Below are 12,137 nucleotides of genomic sequence, written 5' to 3'. Positions count from 1 at the left end.
AAATCGACAGCCGCGGACCTGAAAAACGGGCAAAAAACAAAGCGTCAGAAAAGTGGGGTTTTTTGCCTTCTTTAGGTCCTGCCGGGACCCCTGATTAATGTGTGGTGGGTTTTGTCCACTTCCCGGACCAGGAAGGTGTCATTTAAACAACTTTAAAAATAGGCGAAAAATCGACAGCCGCGGACCTGAAAAACGGGCAAAAAACGAAGCGTCAGAAAAGTGGGATTTTTTGCCTTCTTTAGGTCCTGCCGGGACCCCTGATTAATGTGTGGTGGGTTTTGTCCACTTCCCGGACCAGGAAGGTGTCATTTAAACAACTTTTAAAAAAGGCGAAAAATCGACAGCCGCGGACCTGAAAAACGGGCAAAAAACGAAGCGTCAGAAAAGTGGGATTTTTTGCCTTCTTTAGGTCCTGCCGGGACCCCTGATTAATGTGTGGTGGGTTTTGTCCACTTCCCGGACCAGGAAGGTGTCATTTAAACAACTTTTAAAAAAAGGCGAAAAATCGACAGCCGCGGACCTGAAAAACGGGCAAAAAACGAAGCGTCAGAAAAGTGGGGTTTTTTGCCTTCTTTAGGTCCTGCCGGGACCCCTGATTAATGTGTGGTGGGTTTTGTCCACTTCCCGGACCAAGAAGGTGTCATTTAAACAACTTTAAAAAAAGGCAAAAAATCGACAGCCGCGGACCTGAAAAACGGGCAAAAAACAAAGCGTCAGAAAAGTGGGGTTTTTTGCCTTCTTTAGGTCCTGCCGGGACCCCTGATTAATGTGTGGTGGGTTTTGTCCACTTCCCGGACCAGGAAGGTGTCATTTAAACAACTTTAAAAAAGGCAAAAATCGACAGCCGCGGACCTGAAAAACGGGCAAAAAACGAAGCGTCAGAAAAGTGGGATTTTTTGCCTTCTTTAGGTCCTGCCGGGACCCCTGATTAATGTGTGGTGGGTTTTGTCCACTTCCCGGACCAGGAAGGTGTCATTTAAACAACTTTAAAAAAAGGCGAAAAATCGACAGCCGCGGACCTGAAAAACGGGCAAAAAACAAAGAATCAGAAAAGTGGGATTTTTTGCCTTCTTTAGGTCCTGCCGGGACCCCTGATTAATGTGTGGTGGGTTTTGTCCACTTCCCGGACCAGGAAGGTGTCATTTAAACAACTTTAAAAAAGGCGAAAAATCGACAGCCGCGGACCTGAAAAACGGGCAAAAAACAAAGCGTCAGAAAAGTGGGATTTTTTGCCTTCTTTAGGTCCTGCCGGGACCCCTGATTAATGTGTGGTGGGTTTTGTCCACTTCCCGGACCAGGAAGGTGTCATTTAAACAACTTTGAAAAAAGGCAAAAAATCGACAGCCGCGGACCTGAAAAACGGGCAAAAAACGAAGCGTCAGAAAAGTGGGATTTTTTGCATTCTTTAGGTCCTGCCGGGACCCCTGATTAATGTGTGGTGGGTTTTGTCCACTTCCCGGACCAGGAAGGTGTCATTTAAACAACTTTAAAAAAAGGCGAAAAATCGACAGCCGCGGACCTGAAAAACGGGCAAAAAACGAAGCGTCAGAAAAGTGGGATTTTTTGCCTTCTTTAGGTCCTGCCGGGACCCCTGATTAATGTGTGGTGGGTTTTGTCCACTTCCCGGACCAGGAAGGTGTCATTTAAACAACTTTAAAAAAGGCAAAAAATCGACAGCCGCGGACCTGAAAAACGGGCAAAAAACGAAGCGTCAGAAAAGTGGGATATTTTGGCTTCTTTAGGTCTTGCCGGGACCCTTGATTAATGTGTGGTGGGTTTTGTCCACTTCCCGGACCAGGAAGGTGTCATTTAAACAACTTTAAAAAAAGGCGAAAAATCGACAGCCGCGGACCTGAAAAACGGGCAAAAAACGAAGCGTCAGAAAAGTGGGATTTTTTGCCTTCTTTAGGTCCTGCCGGGACCCCTGATTAATGTGTGGTGGGTTTTGTCCACTTCCCGGACCAGGAAGGTGTCATTTAAACAACTTTAAAAAAAGGCGAAAAATCGACAGCCGCGGACCTGAAAAACGGGCAAAAAAACGAAGCGTCGGAAAAGTGGCATTTTTTGCCTTCTTTAGGTCCTGCCGGGACTCCTGATTAATGTGTGGTGGGTTTTGTCCACTTCCCGGACCAGAAAGGTGTCATTTAAACAACTTTAAAAAAAGGCGAAAAATCGACAGCCGCAGACCTGAAAAACGGGCAAAAAACGAAGCGTCAGAAAAGTGGGATTTTTTGCCTTCTTTAGGTCCTGCCGGGACCCCTGATTAATGTGTGGTGGGTTTTGTCCACTTCCCGGACCAGGAAGGTGTCATTTAAACAACTTTAAAAAAAGGCGAAAAATCGACAGCCGCGGACCTGAAAAACGGGCAAAAAACGAAGCGTCAGAAAAGTGGGATTTTTTGCCTTCTTTAGGTCCTGCCGGGACCCCTGATTAATGTGTGGTGGGTTTTGTCCACTTCCCGGACCAGGAAGGTGTCATTTAAACAACTTTAAAAAAAGGCGAAAAATCGACAGCCGCGGACCTGAAAAACGGGCAAAAAACGAAGCGTCAGAAAAGTGGGGTTTTTTGCCTTCTTTAGGTCCTGCCGGGACCCCTGATTAATGTGTGGTGGGTTTTGTCCACTTCCCGGACCAGGAAGGTGTCATTTAAACAACTTTAAAAATAGGCGAAAAATCGACAGCCGCGGACCTGAAAAACGGGCAAAAAACGAAGCGTCAGAAAAGTGGGATTTTTTGCCTTCTTTAGGTCCTGCCGGGACCCCTGCTTGATGTGTGGTGGGTTTTGTCCACTTCCCGGACCAGGAAGGTGTCATTTAAAACACTTTAAAAATAGGCAAAAAATCGACAGCCGCGGACCTGAAAAACGGGCAAAAAACGAAGCGTCAGAAAAGTGGGATTTTTTGCCTTCTTTAGGTCCTGCCGGGACCCCTGATTAATGTGTGGTGGGTTTTGTCCACTTCCCGGACCAGGAAGGTGTCATTTAAACAACTTTAAAAAAAGGCAAAAAATCGACAGCCGCGGACCTGAAAAACGGGCAAAAAACGAAGCGTCAGAAAAGTGGGATTTTTTGCGTTCTTTAGGTCCTGCCGGGACCCCTGATTAATGTGTGGTGGGTTTTGTCCACTTCCCGGACCAGGAAGGTGTCATTTAAACAACTTTAAAAAAGGCGAAAAATCGACAGCCGCGGACCTGAAAAACGGGCAAAAAACTAAGCGTCAGAAAAGTGGGATTTTTTGCCTTCTTTAGGTCCTGCCGGGACCCCTGATTAATGTGTGGTGGGTTTTGTCCACTTCCCGGACCAGGAAGGTGTCATTTAAACAACTTTAAAAAAAGGCAAAAAATCGACAGCCGCGGACCTGAAAAACGGGCAAAAAACGAAGCGTCAGAAAAGTGGGATTTTTTGCCTTCTTTAGGTCCTGCCGGGACCCCTGATTAATGTGTGGTGGGTTTTGTCCACTTCCCGGACCAGGAAGGTGTCATTTAAACAACTTTAAAAAAAGGCGAAAAATCGACAGCCGCGGACCTGAAAAACGGGCAAAAAACGAAGCGTCAGAAAAGTGGGATTTTTTGCCTTCTTTAGGTCCTGCCGGGACCCCTGATTAATGTGTGGTGGATTTTGTCCACTTCCCGGACCAGGAAGGTGTCATTTAAACAACTTTAAAAAAAGGCGAAAAATCGACAGCCGCGGACCTGAAAAACGGGCAAAAAAACAAAGCGTCAGAAAAGTGGGATTTTTTGCCTTCTTTAGGTCCTGCCGGGACCCCTGATTAATGTGTGGTGGGTTTTGTCCACTTCCCGGACCAGGAAGGTGTCATTTAAACAACTTTAAAAAAAAGGCGAAAAATCGACAGCCGCGGACCTGAAAAACGGGCAAAAAACGAAGCGTCAGAAAAGTGGGATTTTTTGCCTTCTTTAGGTACTGCCGGGACCCCTGATTAATGTGTGGTGGGTTTTGTCCACTTCCCGGACCAGGAAGGTGTCATTTAAACAACTTTTAAAAAAGGCGAAAAATCGACAGCCGCGGACCTGAAAAACGGGCAAAAAACGAAGCGTCAGAAAAGTGGGATTTTTTGCCTTCTTTAGGTCCTGCCGGGACCCCTGATTAATGTGTGGTGGGTTTTGTCCACTTCCCGGACCAGGAAGGTGTCATTTAAACAACTTTAAAAAAAGGCGAAAAATCGACAGCCGCGGACCTGAAAAACGGGCAAAAAACGAAGCGTCAGAAAAGTGGGGTTTTTTGCCTTCTTTAGGTCCTGCCGGGACCCCTGATTAATGTGTGGTGGGTTTTGTCCACTTCCCGGACCAGGAAGGTGTCATTTAAACAACTTTAAAAATAGGCGAAAAATCGACAGCCGCGGACCTGAAAAACGGGCAAAAAACGAAGCGTCAGAAAAGTGGGATTTTTTGCCTTCTTTAGGTCCTGCCGGGACCCCTGATTAATGTGTGGTGGGTTTTGTCCACTTCCCGGACCAGGAAGGTGTCATTTAAACAACTTTTAAAAAAGGCGAAAAATCGACAGCCGCGGACCTGAAAAACGGGCAAAAAACGAAGCGTCAGAAAAGTGGGATTTTTTGCCTTCTTTAGGTCCTGCCGGGACCCCTGATTAATGTGTGGTGGGTTTTGTCCACTTCCCGGACCAGGAAGGTGTCATTTAAACAACTTTTAAAAAAAGGCGAAAAATCGACAGCCGCGGACCTGAAAAACGGGCAAAAAACAAAGCGTCAGAAAAGTGGGGTTTTTTGCCTTCTTTAGGTCCTGCCGGGACCCCTGATTAATGTGTGGTGGGTTTTGTCCACTTCCCGGACCAAGAAGGTGTCATTTAAACAACTTTAAAAAAAGGCAAAAAATCGACAGCCGCGGACCTGAAAAACGGGCAAAAAACAAAGCGTCAGAAAAGTGGGGTTTTTTGCCTTCTTTAGGTCCTGCCGGGACCCCTGATTAATGTGTGGTGGGTTTTGTCCACTTCCCGGACCAGGAAGGTGTCATTTAAACAACTTTAAAAAAGGCAAAAATCGACAGCCGCGGACCTGAAAAACGGGCAAAAAACGAAGCGTCAGAAAAGTGGGATTTTTTGCCTTCTTTAGGTCCTGCCGGGACCCCTGATTAATGTGTGGTGGGTTTTGTCCACTTCCCGGACCAGGAAGGTGTCATTTAAACAACTTTAAAAAAAGGCGAAAAATCGACAGCCGCGGACCTGAAAAACGGGCAAAAAACAAAGAATCAGAAAAGTGGGATTTTTTGCCTTCTTTAGGTCCTGCCGGGACCCCTGATTAATGTGTGGTGGGTTTTGTCCACTTCCCGGACCAGGAAGGTGTCATTTAAACAACTTTAAAAAAGGCGAAAAATCGACAGCCGCGGACCTGAAAAACGGGCAAAAAACAAAGCGTCAGAAAAGTGGGATTTTTTGCCTTCTTTAGGTCCTGCCGGGACCCCTGATTAATGTGTGGTGGGTTTTGTCCACTTCCCGGACCAGGAAGGTGTCATTTAAACAACTTTAAAAAAGGCGAAAAATCGACAGCCGCGGACCTGAAAAACGGGCAAAAAACTAAGCGTCAGAAAAGTGGGATTTTTTGCCTTCTTTAGGTCCTGCCGGGACCCCTGATTAATGTGTGGTGGGTTTTGTCCACTTCCCGGACCAGGAAGGTGTCATTTAAACAACTTTAAAAAAAGGCAAAAAATCGACAGCCGCGGACCTGAAAAACGGGCAAAAAACGAAGCGTCAGAAAAGTGGGATTTTTTGCCTTCTTTAGGTCCTGCCGGGACCCCTGATTAATGTGTGGTGGGTTTTGTCAGCTTCCCGGACCAGGAAGGTGTCATTTAAACAACTTTAAAAAAAGGCGAAAAATCGACAGCCGCGGACCTGAAAAACGGGCAAAAAACGAAGCGTCAGAAAAGTGGGATTTTTTGCCTTCTTTAGGTCCTGCCGGGACCCCTGATTAATGTGTGGTGGATTTTGTCCACTTCCCGGACCAGGAAGGTGTCATTTAAACAACTTTAAAAAAAGGCGAAAAATCGACAGCCGCGGACCTGAAAAACGGGCAAAAAAACGAAGCGTCAGAAAAGTGGGATTTTTTGCCTTCTTTAGGTCCTGCCGGGACCCCTGATTAATGTGTGGTGGGTTTTGTCCACTTCCCGGACCAGGAAGGTGTCATTTAAACAACTTTAAAAAAAGGCGAAAAATCGACAGCCGCGGACCTGAAAAACGGGCAAAAAACGAAGCGTCAGAAAAGTGGGATTTTTTTGCCTTCTTTAGGTCCTGCCGGGACCCCTGATTAATGTGTGGTGGGTTTTGTCCACTTCCCGGACCAGGAAGGTGTCATTTAAACAACTTTAAAAAAAGGCGAAAAATCGACAGCCGCGGACCTGAAAAACGGGCAAAAAGCGAAGCGTCAGAAAAGTGGGATTTTTTGCCTTCTTTAGGTCCTGCCGGGACCCCTGATTAATGTGTGGTGGGTTTTGTCCACTTCCCGGACCAGGAAGGTGTCATTTAAACAACTTTTAAAAAAGGTGAAAAATCGACAGCCGCGGACCTGAAAAACGGGCAAAAAACGAAGTGTCAGAAAAGTGGGATTTTTTGCCTTCTTTAGGTCCTGCCGGGACCCCTGATTAATGTGTGGTTGGTTTTGTCCACTTCCCGGACCAGGAAGGTGTCATTTAAACAACTTTAAAAAAGGTGAAAAATCGATAGCCGCGGACCTGAAAAACGGGCAAAAAACGAAGCGTCAGAAAAGTGGGATTTTTTGCCTTCTTTAGGTCCTGCCGGGACCCCTGATTAATGTGTGGTGGGTTTTGTCCACTTCCCGGACCAGGAAGGTGTCATTTAAACAACTTTAAAAAAAGGCGAATAATCGACAGCCGCGGACCTGAAAAACAGGCAAAAAACGAAGCGTCAGAAAAGTGGGATTTTTTGCCTTCTTTAGGTCCTGCCGGGACCCCTGCTTGATGTGTGGTGGGTTTTGTCCACTTCCCGGACCAGGAAGGTGTCATTTAAAACACTTTAAAAATAGGCAAAAAATCGACAGCCGCGGACCTGAAAAACGGGCAAAAAACGAAGCGTCAGAAAAGTGGGATTTTTTGCCTTCTTTAGGTCCTGCCGGGACCCCTGATTAATGTGTGGTGGGTTTTGTCCACTTCCCGGACCAGGAAGGTGTCATTTAAACAACTTTAAAAAAAGGCAAAAAATCGACAGCCGCGGACCTGAAAAACGGGCAAAAAACGAAGCGTCAGAAAAGTGGGATTTTTTGCGTTCTTTAGGTCCTGCCGGGACCCCTGATTAATGTGTGGTGGGTTTTGTCCACTTCCCGGACCAGGAAGGTGTCATTTAAACAACTTTAAAAAAGGCGAAAAATCGACAGCCGCGGACCTGAAAAACGGGCAAAAAACTAAGCGTCAGAAAAGTGGGATTTTTTGCCTTCTTTAGGTCCTGCCGGGACCCCTGATTAATGTGTGGTGGGTTTTGTCCACTTCCCGGACCAGGAAGGTGTCATTTAAACAACTTTAAAAAAAGGCAAAAAATCGACAGCCGCGGACCTGAAAAACGGGCAAAAAACGAAGCGTCAGAAAAGTGGGATTTTTTGCCTTCTTTAGGTCCTGCCGGGACCCCTGATTAATGTGTGGTGGGTTTTGTCCACTTCCCGGACCAGGAAGGTGTCATTTAAACAACTTTAAAAAAAGGCGAAAAATCGACAGCCGCGGACCTGAAAAACGGGCAAAAAACGAAGCGTCAGAAAAGTGGGATTTTTTGCCTTCTTTAGGTCCTGCCGGGACCCCTGATTAATGTGTGGTGGATTTTGTCCACTTCCCGGACCAGGAAGGTGTCATTTAAACAACTTTAAAAAAAGGCGAAAAATCGACAGCCGCGGACCTGAAAAACGGGCAAAAAAACGAAGCGTCAGAAAAGTGGGATTTTTTGCCTTCTTTAGGTCCTGCCGGGACCCCTGATTAATGTGTGGTGGGTTTTGTCCACTTCCCGGACCAGGAAGGTGTCATTTAAACAACTTTAAAAAAAGGCGAAAAATCGACAGCCGCGGACCTGAAAAACGGGCAAAAAACGAAGCGTCAGAAAAGTGGGATTTTTTGCCTTCTTTAGGTCCTGCCGGGACCCCTGATTAATGTGTGGTGGGTTTTGTCCACTTCCCGGACCAGGAAGGTGTCATTTAAACAACTTTAAAAAAAGGCGAAAAATCGACAGCCGCGGACCTGAAAAACGGGCAAAAAGCGAAGCGTCAGAAAAGTGGGATTTTTTGCCTTCTTTAGGTCCTGCCGGGACCCCTGATTAATGTGTGGTGGGTTTTGTCCACTTCCCGGACCAGGAAGGTGTCATTTAAACAACTTTTAAAAAAGGCGAAAAATCGACAGCCGCGGACCTGAAAAACGGGCAAAAAACGAAGCGTCAGAAAAGTGGGATTTTTTGCCTTCTTTAGGTCCTGCCGGGACCCCTGATTAATGTGTGGTGGGTTTTGTCCACTTCCCGGACCAGGAAGGTGTCATTTAAACAACTTTAAAAAAAGGCGAAAAATCGACAGCCGCGGACCTGAAAAACGGGCAAAAAACGAAGCGTCAGAAAAGTGGGGTTTTTTGCCTTCTTTAGGTCCTGCCGGGACCCCTGATTAATGTGTGGTGGGTTTTGTCCACTTCCCGGACCAGGAAGGTGTCATTTAAACAACTTTAAAAAAAGGCGAAAAATCGACAGCCGCGGACCTGAAAAACGGGCAAAAAACGAAGCGTCAGAAAAGTGGGATTTTTTGCCTTCTTTAGGTCCTGCCGGGACCCCTGATTAATGTGTGGTGGGCTTTGTCCACTTCCCGGACCAGGAAGGTGTCATTTAAACAACTTTAAAAAAAGGCAAAAAATCGACAGCCGCGGACCTGAAAAACGGGCGAAAAAACGAAGCGTCAGAAAAGTGGGATTTTTTGCCTTCTTTAGGTCCTGCCGGGACCCCTGATTAATGTGGGGTGGGTTTTGTCCACTTCCCGGACCCGGAAGGTGTCATTTAAACAACTTAAAAAAAAAGGCGAAAAATCGACAGCGGCGGACCTGAAAAACGGGCGAAAAACGAAGCGTCAGAAAGGTGGGATTTTTTGCCTTCTTTAGGTCCTGCCGGGACCCCTGATTAATGTGTGGTGGTTTTTGTCCACTTCCCGGACCAGGAAGGTGTCATTTAAACAACTTTAAAAAAGGCGAAAAATCGACAGCCGCGGACCTGAAAAACGGGCAAAAAACGAAGCGTCAGAAAAGTGGGATTTTTTGCCTTCTTTAGGTCCTGCCGGGACCCCTGATTAATGTGTGGTGGGTTTTGTCCACTTCCCGGACCAGGAAGGTGTCATTTCAACAACTTTAAAAAAAGGCGAAAAATCGACAGCCGCGGACCTGAAAAACGGGCAAAAAACGAAGCGTCAGAAAAGTGGGATTTTTTGCCTTCTTTAGGTCCTGCCGGGACCCCTGATTAATGTGTGGTAGGTTTTGTCCACTTCCCGGACCAGGAAGGTGTCATTTAAACAACTTTAAAAAAAGGCGAAAAATCGACAGCCACGGACCTGAAAAACGGGCAAAATACGAAGCGTCAGAAAAGTGGGATTTTTTGCCTTCTTTAGGTCCTGCCGGGACCCCTGATTAATGTGTGGTGGGTTTTGTCCACTTCCCAGACCAGGAAGGTGTCATTTAAACAACTTTAAAAAAAGGCGAAAAATCGACAGCCGCGGACCTGAAAAACGGGCAAAAAACGAAGCGTCAGAAAAGTGGGATTTTTTGCCTTCTTTAGGTCCTGCCGGGACCCCTGATTAATGTGTGGTGGGTTTTGTCCACTTCCCGGACCAGGAAGGTGTCATTTAAACAACTTTAAAAAAAGGCAAAAAATCGACAGCCGCGGACCTGAAAAACGGGCAAAAAACGAAGCGTCAGAAAAGTGGGATTTTTTGCCTTCTTTAGGTCCTGCCGGGACCCCTGATTAATGTGTGGTGGGTTTTGTCCACTTCCCGGACCAGGAAGGTGTCATTTAAACAACTTTTAAAAAAGGTGAAAAATCGACAGCCGCGGACCTGAAAAACGGGCAAAAAACGAAGTGTCAGAAAAGTGGGATTTTTTGCCTTCTTTAGGTCCTGCCGGGACCCCTGATTAATGTGTGGTTGGTTTTGTCCACTTCCCGGACCAGGAAGGTGTCATTTAAACAACTTTAAAAAAAGGTGAAAAATCGATAGCCGCGGACCTGAAAAACGGGCAAAAAACGAAGCGTCAGAAAAGTGGGATTTTTTGCCTTCTTTAGGTCCTGCCGGGACCCCTGATTAATGTGTGGTGGGTTTTGTCCACTTCCCGGACCAGGAAGGTGTCATTTAAACAACTTTAAAAAAAGGCAAATAATCGACAGCCGCGGACCTGAAAAACAGGCAAAAAACGAAGCGTCAGAAAAGTGGGATTTTTTGCCTTCTTTAGGTCCTGCCGGGACCCCTGCTTGATGTGTGGTGGGTTTTGTCCACTTCCCGGACCAGGAAGGTGTCATTTAAAACACTTTAAAAATAGGCAAAAAATCGACAGCCGCGGACCTGAAAAACGGGCAAAAAACGAAGCGTCAGAAAAGTGGGATTTTTTGCCTTCTTTAGGTCCTGCCGGGACCCCTGATTAATGTGTGGTGGGTTTTGTCCACTTCCCGGACCAGGAAGGTGTCATTTAAACAACTTTAAAAAAAGGCAAAAAATCGACAGCCGCGGACCTGAAAAACGGGCAAAAAACGAAGCGTCAGAAAAGTGGGATTTTTTGCGTTCTTTAGGTCCTGCCGGGACCCCTGATTAATGTGTGGTGGGTTTTGTCCACTTCCCGGACCAGGAAGGTGTCATTTAAACAACTTTAAAAAAGGCGAAAAATCGACAGCCGCGGACCTGAAAAACGGGCAAAAAACTAAGCGTCAGAAAAGTGGGATTTTTTGCCTTCTTTAGGTCCTGCCGGGACCCCTGATTAATGTGTGGTGGGTTTTGTCCACTTCCCGGACCAGGAAGGTGTCATTTAAACAACTTTAAAAAAAGGCAAAAAATCGACAGCCGCGGACCTGAAAAACGGGCAAAAAACGAAGCGTCAGAAAAGTGGGATTTTTTGCCTTCTTTAGGTCCTGCCGGGACCCCTGATTAATGTGTGGTGGGTTTTGTCCACTTCCCGGACCAGGAAGGTGTCATTTAAACAACTTTAAAAAAAGGCGAAAAATCGACAGCCGCGGACCTGAAAAACGGGCAAAAAACGAAGCGTCAGAAAAGTGGGATTTTTTGCCTTCTTTAGGTCCTGCCGGGACCCCTGATTAATGTGTGGTGGATTTTGTCCACTTCCCGGACCAGGAAGGTGTCATTTAAACAACTTTAAAAAAAGGCGAAAAATCGACAGCCGCGGACCTGAAAAACGGGCAAAAAACGAAGCGTCAGAAAAGTGGGATTTTTTGCCTTCTTTAGGTCCTGCCGGGACCCCTGATTAATGTGTGGTGGGTTTTGTCCACTTCCCGGACCAGGAAGGTGTCATTTAAACAACTTTAAAAAAAGGCGAAAAATCGACAGCCGCGGACCTGAAAAACGGGCAAAAAAACGAAGCGTCAGAAAAGTGGGATTTTTTGCCTTCTTTAGGTCCTGCCGGGACCCCTGATTAATGTGTGGTGGGTTTTGTCCACTTCCCGGACCAGGAAGGTGTCATTTCAACAACTTTAAAAAAAGGCGAAAAATCGACAGCCGCGGACCTGAAAAACGGGCAAAAAACGAAGCGTCAGAAAAGTGGGATTTTTTGCCTTCTTTAGGTCCTGCCGGGACCCCTGATTAATGTGTGGTGGGTTTTGTCCACTTCCCGGACCAGGAAGGTGTCATTTAAACAACTTTAAAAAAAAGGCGAAAAATCGACAGCCGCGGACCTGAAAAACGGGCAAAAAACGAAGCGTCAGAAAAGTGGGATTTTTTGCCTTCTTTAGGTCCTGCCGGGACCCCTGATTAATGTGTGGTGGGTTTTGTCTACTTCCCGGACCAGGAAGGTGTCATTTAAACAACTTTAAAAAAAGGCGAAAAATCGACAGCCGCGGACCTGAAAATTGGGCAAAAAACGAAGCGTCAGAAAAGTGGGATTTTTTGCCTTCTTTAGGTCCTGCCGGGACCCCTGATTAATGTGTGGTGGGTTTTG

Source organism: Doryrhamphus excisus, linkage group LG10 (genome assembly GCF_037039965.1).
Source record: "Doryrhamphus excisus strain RoL-2023G ecotype Guam linkage group LG10, RoL_Dexc_Guam_v1.1, whole genome shotgun sequence".
Taxonomy (NCBI): domain Eukaryota; kingdom Metazoa; phylum Chordata; class Actinopteri; order Syngnathiformes; family Syngnathidae; genus Doryrhamphus; species Doryrhamphus excisus.
The sequence above is the reverse complement of the archived record's forward strand: the minus strand, read 5'-3'. Positions refer to the sequence as shown.